This window comes from Glossina fuscipes, unplaced genomic scaffold (assembly GCF_014805625.2).
Source record: "Glossina fuscipes isolate IAEA_lab_2018 unplaced genomic scaffold, Yale_Gfus_2 124420, whole genome shotgun sequence".
Taxonomy (NCBI): domain Eukaryota; kingdom Metazoa; phylum Arthropoda; class Insecta; order Diptera; family Glossinidae; genus Glossina; species Glossina fuscipes.
The window spans coordinates 41,649-60,063 of NW_024006382.1; the positions used below are offsets into that span (position 1 = coordinate 41,649).

The 18,415-nt window shown below is 33.7% G+C and overlaps 2 long non-coding RNA genes across 2 annotated transcripts in view; one reads left to right on the top strand and one right to left on the bottom strand.

Moving 5' to 3' along the window:
• LOC119644521 overlaps positions 1 to 1,472 on the bottom strand; it is a 35,911-nt gene extending 34,439 nt beyond the window's left edge. The window contains exon 1 of the long non-coding RNA XR_005248528.1: positions 1,352 to 1,472. This is a non-coding gene — a long non-coding RNA (uncharacterized LOC119644521). The remainder of the gene's footprint in view (positions 1 to 1,351) is intronic.
• The window catches only part of LOC119644520, a 66,805-nt gene that overhangs the window by 34,462 nt on the left and 13,928 nt on the right, over positions 1 to 18,415 (top strand). The gene's annotated exons all lie outside the window — the stretch shown is intronic.

The window sequence follows — 18,415 nt, forward strand, 5'->3', positions numbered from 1 at the left end:
AAGAAAAATGATTAATAAAAACCGGCTTGACCAACAACTTATTCTGCGAAAAGGACGCCTTTTTTTCGAATTAATTTTTTCACCTTTTTTCCACAAACTACTGAATTATTCTTATTTGTTTAAAATCTTTTTTAATTTACACTAAGGGAGTAATTAATTTAAATTAATTCTAATCTGGCCGTAATGTTTAAAAAACAATGATAACAAGTAAAGAAATTATATTCAGTTCGGACTGAATCCTTTGTACCTTTGTCATCTTTGTGCTGCTAGACTAGGAAAAGAGACTGAAAAAAGAAAACTACATTTTTATGCTCTATAACATTGAGTAGGCATAGCTGATTTTTTTTTTTTTTTAGAATAAAAGTGAAAATCTGTACCGTTTGTCTGTTGCAGTTTATGTGTAGCGAGAAAAAAACACGGCAAAGGTATTTTTAGCTTTCACCGGTCAGCTTGTTTACTACAGGTGCTACACAAGCGAGCAGATAGTCAGATGAACAGACGAACGAACGGACATGTTTATGTGCTCTACGAATTGGACATTGGCCAAGAATGTGTATATATTTGACCTCTTTGAGACTCACTTCTGGGCGTTATAAAAGCTTTGCGAAAACAATGAAATTTTTATATATATTATGATACTGGGTACAGATACTACAACATAGCCTTTCGAATATACATTTAAGGTTTTCCGGGCTTATCTGCTATAGTTTGTGAACAATAAGCAGAAAACCAATTTTTCCCCACTTTGGAAAGCAGTTCACTTTGCACTGTAGCCGAGTATTGCGACCGTTTTCACTAACCCACCTGCATACAAGAGCTTCCAACATTATGCCAAATTTGATGTCGAGAGCTTCACTTTTGCGGCTAGGAGAATCATTATAACAGGACATGTATACTTTATTGGGTCTCAGAACTTTTCTTCTGTACGTTGCAAGTGTTTCGAGAAAATGTATATATCGCTCATCCTCACCCTTAAACTATTTGACTTTGATTTCCGTTTGTGAAAAGTCAAAAAACAATCATAAAGCTGAAGTAATCACAATGCTTGTGCTACTAGTAGTAATTGTTCAGACCGATGGCTAATGAAGAAATAACAAAAAAGGTTTTTTCACGTAAAAGTTGTTTTGCTTTAGAGATTCACTGTGAAAATTATGCTGTACAGAAAGGTGAGACAGAGAAAGCAATTTTAAGTAGAATTTGCAATGAATGCATCGAAAAAATAATCCTTATATCAATTATATAAGAGTCAACGAACTCGAAACTATAATCCTAGAATTACGTTGCATCGAAAAAATTAATCTCTCCATGAATTATGTTATATAAGAATTGATAAAGTCGATATGTTACTTACAGAATTACTAAGTTAAATTGTGACCATAACTAAGGATTATGGTTATGCGTTCCAGTTAGATAATAAACGCCATTATGTATTTCTTTCCTTTATTTATTGCAAACTGGCACGTAGTGAAGATTGTAAACAGTTTACTGTTAAAGAAAAGTAAAAAGAAAAACATTGTACCGTCAGAGTTAAATTAAATAAAATTAACAAAAACAAAAGGATTCAAAGAAAATGTGTTTGATAGTTCAGGTCTTGTCCGATGTCCGTTCATTGCCCGTCCTCTGCAAGATGTCATCCCATCGTGCGCTTATCTTCGTACAATCCTAACTTCATCCTTATCAATCCTGGCAAAACTAGTGCAAACTCATCCAACATATTAAGAAATACAAATACCAAGAATAATTTCGATGTACAGAAGTAAAAAATTCCGCCTGCATAGCCGAGTTGGTACAAGATTCGGCCGAGCAATTCAATGGTCTTTGGGGCAACTCTCAAGTGAGCTAGAGCTTTCAATGAAGCCGAGAACTTTAGATGCTAGTGCTTCAAGACTTAAGTCTTCAAATTTATTTCTAAACATCAACCACATGACAGTTTGGAATCATTTGAAAAGAGCAGGCCACAAAAAGATGCTTGCAACCGGGGAGAATTCTTCGAGTGACCTAATACATCCTTGTACCACAAGTGGTAGAGTATAACCATATGAATAAACGTTAAATTAGATAAATTATGACATACATATGTTAAGCCATCATATGGATGCTGGACGTCTCTCAATTCATACATTGGTGTCATACTCTAAAAACTAACTAATGCTAGCCATTGTATACCTGAGTAACCGAATAGGTAAGAACCGCGACTACCAAATCAGTGTTTGCGTGTTCAAATCTCAAATTTCGTAGGGTGACAATGGTCGTAGTCTAGTGACTCATCGAATATTATGCCCTTGCCGACTGAGCGCTCGTTGCAGCTACGACCAAAGAACACCCTATTTCTTTCTCTTCCATTTCAATTTTTTCTAGCATTGGTCATATTAAAACGAACTCAAAAACTAACGGGTACAGTATTGTCGAAATAGTAGTGTAGTAGTGTAGTAACATCGTTTTATATACAGGCGTACCAATGCCTGCCATTCGCGTAAACAAATAGCTGCACATTTATATCACATTCTCCCATCAATGTGGTAGCGTCGCTATTAGGTCGCTATGTCTCGGCTGCAACTAACATATTATAATGATCAAACTTATCCAACTTTTTCGTTTTTTTTTTTTTTTTTTTGTTAAACATTACACTGATTATAAAGTTTTACAGCAAATATTGTTCTCTGAATTTGTTTTCATTCTTTGTTAAAAACATGTGCTTCTTCTTTCTTCATGTTAATACATTTTGAACATGCAGCACAAAGAGTGAGTCAATCTGAGAGCGTTCAGAATAAAAGCGCATATAATCTAAAGATTGGAAGACCTTGGCTGTGGGGAGTTTTTTGTCTCTCATTGTTTTGTGTGTTAGTTAGTTCGTTGAGCTATCCGTGCATCTAAAATTGCTTCAAAACAGTACCATTCTTCGTTTATAGCTTAACTCGATAAATTACCGAAACGCCTGTATTTCGGTTTAGTTTTTATTGTATTCAATTCCCTCTTATCAACTAAGGGAGGCCTAAGGTATGGTGTTTAATTACATCAATCCTAACGACCCATGCGGCGGCCAACTTTCCATTAATGGAACTGTCTAGAGAATAATAAAGTGTCATCTAAGCATTACCCTATGCCTAGCTAGATCGCTCGTCTTTCAGTCTAAAGTCTTAGTTCCTCAGTTTAGTTTACGCGGATACTTTTGCATTGCCAAACTTGCATCCATCCATTCGATGAGTGAGAAAAAGAAAATGCTCTTGACATTTGCTCTAAACCGAAGTGTCATAATCGGCGGTGCTGAATGACTGACAATTACATTGCAAAGCAGCTGATATTTTTTCGGATGTGATAACGACACCGGCTTCCGGTCAATTTTTAGTTAATACATTTCCTACATTGTGGTAATTTAAGTGTATTTACAAAGAGTGAAAGACTTAATCAATGCACAAGGGGTAATGTCAAATAGTATAAAACAATATAGCCAGCTCTGCCTACGAGGGTGATACTAATAATGAGAAATCTATAAACACAAGACAAAGAGACAAAATAATATTATATAGAAAGGAAAAAAATATGTGCATAGAGAACATATTAAACGTATGTGTGGGACCAAAATGACATTAGGCACAATAACCATAATGCCTTCGTATGTTACGAAAGTACCTTATTTGATAAAATGAGTCTGCTTGAAAACCAACCGACTTGCAAGAAACCAAATTCGAAAGATATTTTACCTGATGACACAGCTGGCGCTCGGCGGAAAGATTAAAAACAAATTGCCGAACATTTCACAGGTTAGAAGAGGGCAGCATGGTAATGAAATTCGGCATTAGTAACTAGCTTGTGAAAGGCTGTATAAACAGAGTCTTTACGAAAGCAAAGACAGTCGACTCAGCAGAGTGAATTGTATATACTGCAATGGACAAGACCAGAAGTAGCATCGTAAATACAAGTTCCTGTAAATAATTCCTAAATAGATCTCGTAAGAATTGTAAACAAAGCTTACGTTAACCTGAAGAGACGACCATTCAAAGCCGCGAATTTAATCGCAGGAAGACTTGGATAGAAACATAAAATCTCAGAAGTCATTTCACGTAGCGGTATTTTAACGACCGGAATTTGCTTTGACGAAATCTTAAATGACTTTACTAGAAAAAAAACGTAATTTACGAAAACGGTTCTGGATATTGATTGAATATTCATTATGAGAGCAAAAAAAAAAATTTCCTGCGGAAGCGGAAGAAATGTGAATGATTTTTATGGAATGTTCTTATACGTGCTTTGCCTAACAATGTGTTACTGGATGTGAAGTCAATATTGACTTGTGATCGCAATGGTTTGTAAAGGAGTGAGATAATGGATGTTCTGCTCAGTTATATCTATAATTTTAAGTAAGTTCAATATAGTCGTTTATCGTGCATCGTTATCTGAAAAATATACATAGAAATACTTGTATAATATCTGCATAGAAAACATATGTAGAAAAAAAGAACCTTATTATGTGTTTTGCAAAAGATTTAGTAAAAATGGAAACATAGAAAACTCATGGAAAGAATGTTTCAAATTACAAAAGCAATAGCAGTTTGTGTTAGTTCATCCCACTTATAGTCTTTATTACACTCATCACCAAAGGATGAATGGCATAATCATTGTGTCAAAACCTTTGCAACGCCCAGAAGGAAGCGACAGAGATCCCAAGAAGTACATATATTCTTGATCAGCATTAAATTCTAAATCGATTTAAGCATGTCCGTCTGTCCGTCTGTCCGTCTGTGTAGTGTTTGCTGTTGTAAACATTCTCATGGCCGCATCGAGTTCAATTTTGGCAAAAACATTGGAAGTTCTTGCACGCAGGTTGGCATTGGATACGCCTACAGCACCGCGTAAACTGAGAACACCTCTGTTATTAAAAAGTAATGAAAAATAGGTTTTTTGCTTATTACTCATAAACTATAGCAAATAAATGCACAAGCGCGATGCTCTAGCATTTGTGCACAAAAATGAAAAAACTTGACCACGCCTTCTCAATATCAAAATTTGATTATTTCTTCAATACTTTTATAATACGCAGAGAAAAGCTTCAAAAACCAGAGAAAAGCTCCTAACCATGTCCGCCTGTCCGTCCGTGCACCTGGTTGCTTGCGCAACTTTGTAGTATTTGCGGTAAATATTTTCCCGTTAGCGTCTCTTAAAATATCGCCTAAAAATTTGAAAGAGAATTTGGGATTAAAATAAATTTTTTAAAGGACACGCCTACAACGCTCACATACTTCTACGACAAAAACATTTATTTTGAAAATAGAAGAATATAACTGCGCCCACTCCATAGTATAGAGCATGAGAATTGCTTTTGTCTTTTTTTGGGATAAACGGTGGTGACTATAAAAGATTCGGTCTCGAACGAGTTTTATTTTCTTACTTATTTTTTATTTACTCTTATCTCTTTCCAAACATATTTAGCAGACAGAAGAATTACTGATAATGGAACAAGTGAAAACGTTCTAGTGGTCCAGGGCGCACTATTAAACACTTTACACCTACAATTCTCTTGCAATAATTATTTAATGACTTTTTAAAATATTGCGTTATATAGGAAGTAGTATGGTTGGCGACTTATAGGTTGAAAACAGAATGCAAGGCGGACAGCTGGACGGATAAGCTTATATCAAATCGAAAATTTCTTCCGAATCGATGAGTGTATAACGAAAAATGATGTTCTATACATCATGCTTATTGCCTCAACTATAAAACTTTTTTATTTATGAATTTACTTATTAGGTCGGTTTGAGAAAGCGAGAGTGCTTTCGTTTACTTTCTTGCTTCTTGTTTGAGGAATATGACGAACAAAGAGGAAAATGCGACAAAGCAAAGGAAAATATATAATTAAAATGAATAGAAGATTCGAAATGAAAAGGCGGCAAACACACCCTTACGCGTGTAAGGCGTGCTTGTCGTACAACACATATCGCGACACATGTCTTTTCGTAATTTCGCGATACCTTTTGTTGGTTTTCGAATGAAAAAAGACGGAATATGCGTACTTCCTAGAACGTTTAACATATCATTTAAGTTCACACATAAGTCGCAGACAATAAATTACTTCTTACAATATTCTCGGCACATGTGCAAACTGAAACAATTATTGAAATTTCAATAGCAGTATGTCTTTAGTATTTATATTTAAGAAATAAAATCATTCGTCTTGATTAAAATGCGGAAGAGGAAAAAATTCAATATGTAAACCATTTTCTCAATCGAAAGAAGTAATAATAAGTATGTTTGATTTTGTTCTCATTCTCTGCAGCTGATTTTACTTCATTTTTCTCTATGCTTAAAAGTAAAGAGTAATAAAAAACAAACCACACTCAAGAATTTCTTTTCAGATTTTATTAAGACATTTCCGTTGCTAGCTGATGATATTTTATTTCAAGTTATGAAGCCGGTAGTATATGTGTATGGCATATGGAATGCTTTCTTTTAATCGAAGTATGATCTCCTTCATTCTTTATATCCATCCCGCAAGAATGGCGGTGTGATTACTTTGTCAAAACGTTTGCAGCATCCGGCAGAAAACTTCAAAAACCTTATCAGTTATCAAAATTTGAATCGATCTAATCATGCCCATCTGTCCGTATGCGTACTAAATATTCTTTTGATCGCAAAAGTTAAGAAGTTTGAAAATTTCCGTACACAAGTTGTTGTTGAAAGTGAACAAAATCGGTCAAAGTCCTTGCTCACACGAACGAAGAATACCTTTCTTTTCGAAAATAGATAAAACGGTAAATATTTGCATTTCCATCTCCTATGGATTCGCCTACGTTATTTGCACAAAACAGAAAAGAGTTAACCACGCCCACTTAAGCACATATTAAGTTTGTAAGGATGTAAACAACATTACGAAAGATTTGAGATAGATCCACCTTTTATTGTAGAGCTCAGCTCACAATCATTTCCTGAATCGATCTAAGCTTGTCTGTCCCTCAGCCTATATATCTCGCTTGTGCTCAACCTACATGACGTAATTTTTGTTACATTTTTATGAAATTTGATACACTGGAGTATTTTGGTTCCAGGAAAAAGGCTTCTTTGGAGTGGGCCACTTCCTCGAATATTTTCCCTATAATGACGTATTTTGGAAAGTAGATAACTGCAGAATGGTGTAGAGTATTTGATGGTGGGCGTTGCTACACTATAGTGTTTTCACTTGCTTTAATGGAAATATTGTGAGTAAAAAAGCTTCGGCCAAAGTCGAATATAACTGTCTTACTTGTTACCTTATCAGAGTCGTAACTTTATCATTTTATATAAGAAATGCTTTTAAAGCTTTTTGCTTTTGTTAACATTTCTCTACTTCTAATATAAAAACAAAAATTCTTTAAACTCTGTATTTAATTTTAAATTTCTTAAGTGATTTTTGTCTAAGATGCGGAAAACAAAAGAATTCGAATTTCTTAGAATCTACGCAAAGAATTATCACAAAATTTTTTACTTTAGTAAAACCAACTTTCTTGAAAGAAAGAAAAATATTTGGCAAAGAAATAATTGAAATTTTAACAAATGCAGAAAAGTTTTTAAAAATCACTTATTTACTGACGTTTTCTCATTTAAAGGGAAATTCGTTAATGAAATGGGTTCACCCTTTTTTAGAAACTTTCTTAGCGTAATGTTGGCAATCGTTTTTTAATCTTTCCCATGTGATCCGCATGCTTAGATATTTGGTTTTCTAGCATCAAATTGTAAAGTGAAATCGAGAAACTAAAGTTTTGTTGTACTATTGTTTTTGTGCTTTTCTCAACTCGGCAGTGTTTGTACTTATACCTAACTAAGTATCTACCTTCTTCTAATTATTAACCAGTTAACTGTCTGTGGTCATCATGAAAAAAGTACAGCATTTTGTACTATGACGAGTATCGTTGTCATGATCCATCCTTGTTGGACCTTGCCGGATTTATAAATGTATATTTGCCATAACAATGTTTTGAAAAAGCCGTTTCATTACAACCTAATTTTACGTTACACATACTTTGTGAATGACGAGTTTACTCGTCACCGTTGAATTTTTGCGACGTAAGTCAAATGCTCATTTTCTAATAAAGTCGATACAGTTAACTGATTAATTAAAGCCTTTTCCAAGAGGTAGGCGTTCGCCACATAATCTAATCTGATTATATCACTTGCTACAATTCAGTAAAAGAGACATTTTATTACACTCTACACCACTTGTGATACAAGCGCATATTAAGCTTGTCGACATGTATAGAACACTCAGAAGAGCTTGAGAAAGACTCGGTCTTTTATTACACCCAGCGATTTGTGAATCGATCTAGACTAGTCTATCTGCCCATTTCCCATATGAAGCCTTGTTTTGAAAACATATTACATGAATAAAAGTATTAAGCAAAGTTCTGTAAGGTATTTAATGGTGGGCCAAATCCCTCTGTATTGTGTTTAGATTAACTGTTCTCCAATTTATGTTAAAAGAGTTGTTCACGGGAATTTTTCCTCGTTTCATTCCTTGCCATCGTCGTTCATACACCAATACAACACACACCGTGGCTGGTTAGTCAATAAAACACGCCATTCTATGCTGTGTCTCTAACAAGCATTCAATACAGTTATGGTTTTAAATAAATTATATATTTATGATTTAGTTGTTGTTAGCACAGATGCTGGTTTTAATTTAACATAAAATTTTCATAACTCATGAGTGAGTTACATTCGTTACGTAACGAATTCATTCATTCTCGACAAGCCCAGATATTTGTTTGAATGAAAGTTGACTTTCGCTTTTGTGTTCACCCGTTTTTGCCAAACAATAACGAAAGCTACATTTTTCATTCGAAACTCGCCCCATCGATCTTCAGAGATAATATCTTCTTTGTATTTTTAATAACGCGTCAGCATAGATAAATAGTTTCCTAAGTAGCAAGTAACTCCATATTGTTATTAAATTCATTGCCTACTTTTCGAGGGTACACGAAATTGATAAAGATGAAGACGATTTTAATATTTCTCGCCAAATGTATCAAAAGAAACGAAGAAGTCTGTATAACTTCATTCTTGTAATAGAATGAAGACTAGAAACCGATCATTTTAAAAGTGACTTAAGTCAGTTTACTTGAACATTCATATTCACATGTGATGTCTAATGCATTTAAAAAAATATATGTGTGCATATAATAATCATATAAAGGAATTGTATATATTATCGCATGATAGTTTTAAGCACTTCCGTGGAGGGATTAAGTGAACTTATATCAGTTTCAATATAAACGGCTTTTATGTGAGAGGTTTTGCTATTTATTGCATATAATAATATTTTTCAACATAAAAGTTTATGTAAAATAAGATATAAAATGAAATATTTTAGTAACGAACATGATTAACAAGAGGAACGTATTGTGTAACAACACGTATGTAAACAATACACACACACACACACACACACACACACACACATTCTTTCTTTCACTACTATATTAGATTATTTATAAGCTTAGGATAGTCAAGCTCTCTCAAATCTCTTAAAAATTTTTACAGATAAATTGCTTTAATAAAATTCTTTTAATTGAAACTAGAATACCTCCTTACTGTTATTGTGTCTAAAGGGATATTATCATTCTAGAGCGTTCGAAAAAATAGTCAGTGTAAGACCCTACACAAATTGTAGTAGTTTCGAAAAGTAAGAACCCATGTGAACTTTAGTGGTAAGGGGCGAGCCGTTAGAAATGGAACGAGGCGGTGCGTGACGTCGTCTTTGAGAATTTATCAACTGAGGAAAGGATAATAAAACAAAAAGTATGAAGAACGGAGACATTAATAAGCGGCTTGCACCCGTTCCGATATAATTCTTTCATTATTCAAAAGAAGTATCGTTGATTAGTGATACCGTCTCGATTTCTCCTTTTTTGTGGAAAATTGATACAAAGTTGAATTTTAAAACAAGCAAGTAAGAAAATTATATTCGGTTGTGATCGAATCTTTTATACCCATCATCGTTATCCTAAAAAAGACAAAAAAAAACTAAGAGAGCTAAATTTTCATACGCAATAGCAAGGAGTGGGCGTGGCTGATCTTTTCTATTTACAAAATAAAGAATTTATGTACTTTATGGGCGCTTTCAAGCTTGTTTCTGATCCTTATAAAAGTATTGAAAAAAAATAAAATTGCGATACATTATTATATTGGTCGAAGTCAACTTTCTTGTGAAGTTACTGCAGCATCGGCCATATAGTATGCGTTCAAAATTTTGTACTTTTATTTGCTATAGTTGATGAGTAGTAACCAGAAACCAATTTTTTTTTCCTTTTGAAGAATAGAAATGTTCTCAATTTGCGTGGCGTTGCGGGCGTGTCCTTCGACCGGTTCGGCGCACTTTCAATTTTGTGTACAAGAAATGTCGATATTTTTGTTAAATTTGAAATCAATAGCTTTATTCTTGCTTCGAAGACAATCTTCAGGCGGACATGCTTAGATCGATTCAGAATTTAATGCGTATTAAGAATACTTTTTGGGGTCTCTGATTGGGGCTGGAGGAGTAAGGATCCATTGGTATGATATAACATTTTGGGCGTTGCAAACGTTTTGAAAAATGAATCAATAAACAGATGTTATTCATAAAATTGAAAAAAATAAAAATTTAATTTCGTCGCCACTTAATTCAATATTACAGCCGCTAAGCATGGTTTGTGTTGGATAAGTAAGCATTTGAGCAGTTTCGATTAAAGTGTAGAAAGTGTTGCGAATTAAAAGCGCCCCCTCTCTCTCTCTCTCTCTCTCTCTCTCTCTCTCTCTCTCTATGAAAAGAAGGTCTCAGCGGGATGAATGCCCATTCTTTTGATTGTATGCATTATATTAATCTTAGGCCGTTGTATTCTTCTTACAAGCAGCAGTAAGACTTGACTTTTTAACTTTGATTGGAATTACAGTTTTAAACCTGAGATTCTCACTTTATGGAGAATATATGTCCACTCCGTATATTTTAATCTGAATGAAGAGCGTTGTTACGTTACCGTTACTAGTTGCCGCAATCGAAGATGTGACTGATGCATAAGTATGGCTCTCTGTTAGCAATAAATCTTTTCTTAATTTTAAGTTTATCAAGCTTAATACTTTGTAGAGAGCCTATAAATCTATGCATATAAATGATTTTGAAAAAAAAAGAGAAAGAAAAAATTAAAAAGTTTAGCTTCGTTCTACACATCCCAATCCCGCAGATAGTATGGTCTGGGAAATTTTGTTGATTAAACTTTTAACTGCGATAATTAAATTATTTATATGCGCATAAAAAGCGAACGACAATAAACTCATGCATTTATTATAACGGTCCATGCATATGTGTTTACGAGATTTTCATAGCGTTAGATATAATTGAAATATTATATATATAATGAGGTATTTAAATGCACATGAATAGCAGAGTTATCAAGCGCAAGCACTTGAGTGATTTTTGTTTGTTTTCTTTTTTTTAATATTAATTTTAACACCTCCGACATTTTATTAAATTTAGCCAGAGCGAAAATTTGATAGATTTGTTACTGTAGACCATTGCATGCATATAATTTTTCTTTTTGTTTCTTTTTTTTTTTGCCCTGTTTTTATCGCATTACATTGTAAAATTTGTAATTGAATTACGTATAAACTTTAAAATCTATCGCATATCCATACGTACACGTAGACAGATATAAATAAACCACGAATCTATGTAAACTAAACCCTTTAGAGAATAAAATGTTAGTCGCTCTTGTTGAAATTGCTTAAATGCTTTATTACAAGTTTATTTCGAATGTTTCGAAAAGCAATTACCGCAGCAGATATGTTAAGTATTTCAACTGGGTTGCCTTCTGCAAATAACTAAAATTATCTGTTCGCTCCAACCTGAGAAATACAATGAAGCCTTCTCTTGTCCCTCTCGTCCGTTACTTCCAAATGAGTTCATGGCCTCTATATTGATCTATTTTCCCTTAAATCATCAGCACTTAATTTCTTACCCCCTTTTTCCCAGTAGGTGGTAATAAGGCCACAAGTTAGTTAAATTGGGCTCATTAGCCTTTATATCTACAATTGCCAATAAATGATTAGAACATTGGAAAATGATAGAGTGCCGCTCTTATGGGAGAATTTTGTCATTATGTAGACAGATGCACACGCCCTCAATATTAGCACATTTTACATGCATTGCATTCGCTTAATATGTTTGAATTAGAAACTCGTATATTTTTGTGCAAAATCAACAACAACAAAAACAACAACAATAATAACATATCCATAAATTAATTGTACATAAATATGTACATAATTATTTCGAAATACGTTTAAAAAACTAGAAAAATATTAAGTTCAGGAATAAAAAAAAGCATCAATTAGTTGGAAAAGTTAAGTAAAATGAATTTTGATATTTAAAGAGTACAGCACTTTTTCGCTTGAGACAAAAAAAAAAAAACCATTTGTATATTCGTTACCAACAGACGCTGCGTATGTGAGATATGATTTTTATAGTCCTCACTTTTTCTAATTAGGACTTTTGCGTGGATGTACGCAAACGCGAGCAGGATTTCAAGTGGACCGGCTCCCTATTGCACCAATCGATTTAGAATTATTTCCAGCAATAATTTAGGTTGAAGTACCACCCAACCAAGGGGATAAGAGTTGCGACTGCCGCCAAATCGGTGTTCTCGGGTTCGATCCCAAGTGCGTTATATTGTAAACTTTCAACCTTCCTGTTGCTTCTGACCGATGTTCTCCTCTATTATATAGTTCGTCTTAAAAAAAGATTCTGGGATAGACTCTCTTGCCTTAATTTAAGCTGAACTAACGCGTAGCCTATGAAATTAGACTGGCAATTGCCGCCAAGTCGGCGTTCGTCTCTCGTTCAAATCTGAGTGCGATAGATCATGCCTCTATATGTTAACTCAGAGTTAATTTCGCTTGTTAAGAAATTAGGGCCTAAAATATTGTAAAGTGTTCACTAGGAACTTTGTTGTTGCTTCTATGTTCTTCTTTTTAATGTGATAAGTGAAGAAGTCTTTAATCTTCAGAAAAAGTGGTGCCAGATACTTTGAATGGACATTATAGCGAGGAGGAGTTGAAATGGACCCAACTCCTATTACTCCCATCGATTTGAAATCGTTTCCTGCATTACTTTACTTTCCTGCATTATATTACGTAGCCTGGAATAAAACTCGTGGCTGTCGCCAAGTTGGTGTTTACCGGTTGTAATCTTAGTGCGGTGGACGATGGCTTGTAGCGCTTTGCAATAGAGTTTGTTAGATAAACAAGTAAATATATTAAGCCCGTCTGTCGCTGTGTCTCATGTTTACCTTGTGTACTTTTCGGTCCAATCGAAACGTTATCATTTTCGAGATATTTTGATAAAAATGATGTTGACTTTGAAATGGTTGGGCCTAAAAACAAACCTTATCGAAAATAGTTTGAATCGCCTCATTTTTATGATCACTCCCCCTCTTCCAACATAAATCGGTTAAAAGGGATATTTTTCGAGTATCGAATGAATACGAAAAATTTGGATGGGATGGAGTCATTTTTTAAAAGTCCTGCTATAAGGTAGTATAATGTGAGATCTGATTTTTAGGATTTGATAAGCAAAATATAGAAGCAAGCTCTTTGGGAAAGATATTAATTTCATTAAATTTGGATTTCGTCGACTCACGTCCTAATCTCTTCTCTTTCATATAAAATTTTTCCATTTGTCGCTTTTAAGCGGCTAAATTTACTTTTGATAAGTAATAGGTGAAGTGATGGATGGCATATTATGGTCAGCCTTGCCCGACTGTAACGTTTGTTACTCATTTGTTATGCTTTTTTTATTCTTCTATTTTTTGTTGTTTCTTCCTTTTTTTTTTTGTTTGAAATGAAGTTAAAAATTCCACTAGAAACTTTATTTGCACTGTCAGTTGCAATACGTCGTTCCACCAAAAAAATGTTTACATTTTTGTTTTAAATTTTTTTCTCTTTCTCTTTTTATTTTTGTTTTTTCTTTTTTTTTTGAAATTTAAATAACCTCGCGGTGCTAACCTTCAGTACTTACGGCCTTAGAAAAGAAAGAAGGGAGTTTAAAAATGAACAAAAAAAATATTTTTTCCGGTTGTAAAACAATTCGTTTCCAGCTTAGTGCTAACACTAACTTTAACAGTACTAGGCAAGGTATGCATGTCCGCATAAACGCAGATCTAAATATGAAACAAACTTTGATAACATCAGAGAGAATAGTTTCCGCAAACTGTCTGTTTGTTTTTCCTTTCATACATTTTGCTGCAGTAGTGAAAATTTAATCAGTTGTTGACTTGACAAGAAAGCAAATAAAAAAGAAGAAGAACAAGAAGAAGAAAAAAAAGGGCAATACATTTACATTAAATAGTTAAAGTTTTTATAGCCACCACAGCAGTTCAAAGAAAGGCAAAGCTATCATAAGTTCATTATTTAGTAGGAGAGGTCTCGAATAATTTTGTCAATTTTTCGCTTCGTAACTGCTGGAAATACTTCACCTTTTTACATCTTTAACTAGCATGAAATTCCAAGCTGTTCGAAAATGCGATAGCTTTCTTCAACGTCCGCGCTGAGCTACATTTGTCTTCCTATTATTATCAACTCTTTGTGGTCGTCCTCTTTACTTGTCTGTCCATCCGTCTGAACATCTTTTCATTTGTTCATCCGCTTGTCCGTCTAACGGTCTTCCTATTTATAACTACCATGAAATTTAAAGTTTTTCGACGATGCGATCGCTTGCTTCTAATCTTTCCGCTGAGTTCTATCTCTTTGCCAGCAAATCTGTTTCCCATTTTACTTGTGTGTATTCGTCTATCGTCTTTCTATCTCCTCATCCGTTGTTCTGGTCGAGTGTCTGTCCGTCTAATTATCTTTCTATTTATTCACCCGTCTGTCTATGGAATTATTTGTCTCTGTTTCGTATTCGTATTTAAACTCAATTGTCACAGTCATCTCAACTCAATGGGCGTGAGTTCAAATCTCAAGTGCGGTAAAGTTTTCAATATAAGGCCGGTAGCTTCAGATGCTGGTGCTTTAAAATTTTTAGTCTTGGAATTTATTTCTCTGGCCACATTAATTATAATAATAGTAATTATAATAAAGAAGGAACTGTATACAGTTTAAAATGAATCTTATAAGATCTGTGTTAACATTAAAGGTCCCTTTACACGACCGTAGCAATCGTGTATCTTATAAAAGGTATCGCATGTATTTTAAATCACAGTTTTCTATGGTTTGGCTGCTCTTTATGCAAATTGAGAGCCTTATATTAACACGATCGATATATGTTTTCCTGTTAACCTTTTCGGCCGATTTAACTAATTTCCTTTCCTACTATGGATCGATATTCTTTTGAAAAAGAAATATTCTTAATAATGTTTCCCAATAGATGGTTCCAGCTTTTTAAACTCCAAAATTGAAGTGACCAGAGTAAAATCAAAATTCTGGGGATTTTATTCTATCCAAAATTTTAAGATAACTACACAGACGTGCCCTACTAATTGAGGTTCGCTATCGTAATGCTGATCGGCTATGTATATAACATAGGTAAGTTTAGGAACTTGAACGACAAACGTTAGAGTCTTTAAATTGGTTTAAAATATCAGTGAGTTGTGGAGCTATTCTGGCTGAAGCTGAAAAATGCCAGAAGAATTTTTTACAATTTTAAGGAAAAAGGTGTCCAAAATTCGACTTGAGATAAATCTTTTTTTGCTTTCGTTTGCTTTCAGGAAGAAATTTCTAAACATTTTAAAGTAAATCAAAGTTGACGTTCGCATTAAGGGAAAAGGAAAGTAAATTGTTTACCTACAAGTAATCGATCGATAATGCCGGTGACATATATTAGTGATATCTGAGTACAAGAGGAAGTTGCTGTCACAATTTAAAAATATCTTTGAGACAAGGATTAATATATTATCTAGCTCGTGGTAATTTACTTATATGTTTTTGATGTAAAGATTTTTTCTTTTTTTTGACCATTCGATTATATTAAAAGAAATGAACTCAAAAGATGTTATTTCCCAAGCTTGATGGAGATCGCTGTTTGTAATCATAATTAATGCAATAAAATAAGCTCAAAGGATTTTGGTTAATTTGAGTATTCCACATGAGTTAATTCATAGCATATTAAACGCTACTTCATAGCATATTAAACTCTACTGTAAGTCTAGTGTAAATGCTATCTAAACTGAACCTATGTATTTTTGTTTGTTTGTATCGTATTGAGCACATCTACTCGCAAACATGTATGTATGTAGATAAATGTACATGAATATTTTATATATATATGCATTATTGCATGTACACATATATTTTAGAAAATTTTAACTGTAATTTTCATATAAACACACCACAGCACATACCATGCGGATGAGTCATATGAAAATATCAATAATTGACCCAATTTCTAGTCAAATCTAGTCAAGTGTATAAATATGAGTTTAATGAAATCAACATAATCACAATGAACAGTTTGCTCTACTGGCACTTCGTTGTCTATTACGATGCAATATATGAATGAATGTAAGCGGCAACAATAATAACAATAAAGGGAATTACTTTGAACATATGATAAAAGCATAATAACTGAGTGGTGATCAGGTAGGTGTTGGGAAAAAAAAAGAACATTTTTTTTTACTTCTTGTTATTTTCCTCTTTTTTTTTCCTATAAACTACTCAAGTGTCTATTGCCTTCGTTACTTGTCAACTTGATTCTCAGTTATATAGAGAGTATCGACTAACAAGCATACTGGCTGACGATTTTCCACGAGGAAAATATTTTTAGTGATATAATAGTGATGAAGATTGCTTTGACGAGAGTTATGAAGATGACAGTTGTGTGCTTGTTAAGATAGGCAAGCAGAAAGAAAATTTTATAAATACCTATAGACATACGCAGAGATGACAAGAAATTTTCTAATTCACCGAACATAGAAAGAACACAAGGGAAAAAGCAATTTTATTACATATTAATTAGACCGAGATACCGATTAGGTTAACGTTAAGGCGCTTGGTATAACGAAATAAAGCATATTTAAAAAAAAAAATTACATTCTCCATGCGAAATTCAAATATTCCATTTATTAAGAATTAATATTTTTCCAAATATGGGCATAAAGATTTCAAATTAAGACATAGGTCCGTTCTGGCTCCATTTCTTGGCAGCTATTATTGCAACCATTAGTCCTGCGTGTACATGTGCATATACATTAATGTATACATTTATATTATTATTTATTTTGAAAAGGCGTTATATGCATGAATACCTACCGCCTGCATGCATTCGATTTCTAAACGTATTGGTGTTCGGAAGCGCGCAAACTCGATATATCCTTGTGTCAACATCAAATGATTGATTTGAAATTTTTTCATAGAGACTTCTCTTAATTCGTCGATCAATAAGTTCCGGGACTTCTCCATTTTCTTTTATCTATCATAAAAGAATTTCAACCATTCTTAAAACATGTTACTCCTTAAACCATACCTATTAAAATTTCACATCATCTTGATCATTTTTGGCCAAGAAGCGCAACTATAAAGTCAGGATAAGTGGGTGCAATTTTCAGTGCGGTAAGACCATAGCTTGATTAGGATTGACGCTTCGCTTGACGCTTGATCGGGCATATATCTTCCAGGCAGCGGGTTATGTTCTATGAATCTTTCCGCACTTTTTTCTCTCCAACCGCCAGCGTATGCATCGTGTTCGTACATGTATAGAGTTTACGCATTACATATTTAAGGGATTGTTTATAGAAGCTGCTTGTACTATTTTTAAAACAATGAAATTGAAACGAATTAAATATTTTATTTAAATATTTTTTATTTATTTAAATATTTTTTAAATATTAAAATTTAAACATTTCTTTTTGATGGGGAAAACACCATTCAAATTCAGCATTGGCTTGAAGAGTGTTATAGCAACTCTTCTATATTGGAAGCAACTATTTGCAATGTACGACCGAAAGATATTAAAATCTAGCTTACGTTGAAGCTGAAATTGGACTTTCCAGTAAGGTTTGAAATCTTTCTTCGTGGCATGAAATTTCGAAATCTAAGAAACAAGCCAAGGTTCCATCCAAAGCTACTAAACTCTCCTAGATATAGCACATCACACAATTAGTTTATAGGATGACACGCAGATGTAGGAAGACCTTTGACAAATTTAGCATTAATAGCATTAATCTTCTAAAAGTCATATCGAGTTGTGAACAATTGCAATGGAGTATGGAAAACATTCATCCCAGTCAGATATAAGTTTTTCCTTATTAGAAGCTAAATTCTATTCGATAGACTTAACCATTGTTAGATGATTGAAATTTAAATTGCTTAGCCTCACCAATAAACTCTTTATAGCGTTTTAGTGCTGCGAGAATTCTAGGCGTTAGTCAACCATTTATTACCCCAGAGATGGGCTCTGGCTTGCTATGTAATAACAGTTTATTGT